At 43.6% G+C, this 612-nt stretch overlaps 1 protein-coding gene across 2 annotated transcripts in view; it reads right to left on the minus strand.

Annotated features, from left to right (window-relative positions):
* Positions 1-547: 547 nt before the first annotated feature.
* The window catches only part of diras1a (DIRAS family, GTP-binding RAS-like 1a), a 6,378-nt gene continuing 6,313 nt past the window's right edge, over positions 548-612 (minus strand). For both annotated transcript variants that reach the window (XM_055055375.1, XM_055055382.1), the window contains exon 4: positions 548-612. This exon is cut by the window's right edge and continues 1,125 nt beyond it. The gene's annotated coding sequence lies outside the window, so the exon portion shown is untranslated.

Below are 612 nucleotides of genomic sequence, written 5' to 3' on the forward strand. Positions count from 1 at the left end.
GCGATGCCAGCCAAGATTTCTGAGAGGATTTGAGTTTTCTGTGTTTATTTAGGTTTCTGAGTCAGTTGAGTCTGTGTTGTCCTGTCTAGCTGTTGAGTGATTCCAGCTGTGTCCCATTTCCTTGATTACTTTCTCCTGTAGTTAATCCCACCTGTGGCTGTTTGGTCTGAAGTCGACTCTATTGTCAGTGTCTATTGTGTGTTATTTTTCATTAAACCATCATTTATTCTTCATATCTGGGTCCATCGCAGTCTATGACCTGGAGGCAGTCTATTACCCAGGGGCGGTCTATTAACCGGGGACAGTCTATGACCTGGAGGCAGTTTTTTTTTCTCATGTGACAGAACACAGGACGAGGTTTTAAGAGACCAAAGTTTCTTCAAAAAACCTGAGAACATGAGGAGAGGAAGTTTCCCGGAGCGCTTCCCGTCGATGCTCAGGCTCATGTCCCGCTTCTTCTCCAGCGCCAGCAGCTCCTGCTGCATAAGACTTCAAAATAAGAGCATGACTATTAGAAACCCTGAGAGCGGATAACCAAAACTTCAACACACATGTTGATCTTTATTCAACTGAAAGTTTACAAAGCAGCCAAGTAAATTCATTCTTCTGAAA

This window comes from Poeciliopsis prolifica, unplaced genomic scaffold, assembly GCF_027474105.1.
Source record: "Poeciliopsis prolifica strain line A6 unplaced genomic scaffold, Auburn_PproV2 SCAFFOLD002, whole genome shotgun sequence".
In the NCBI taxonomy this organism is placed as follows: domain Eukaryota; kingdom Metazoa; phylum Chordata; class Actinopteri; order Cyprinodontiformes; family Poeciliidae; genus Poeciliopsis; species Poeciliopsis prolifica.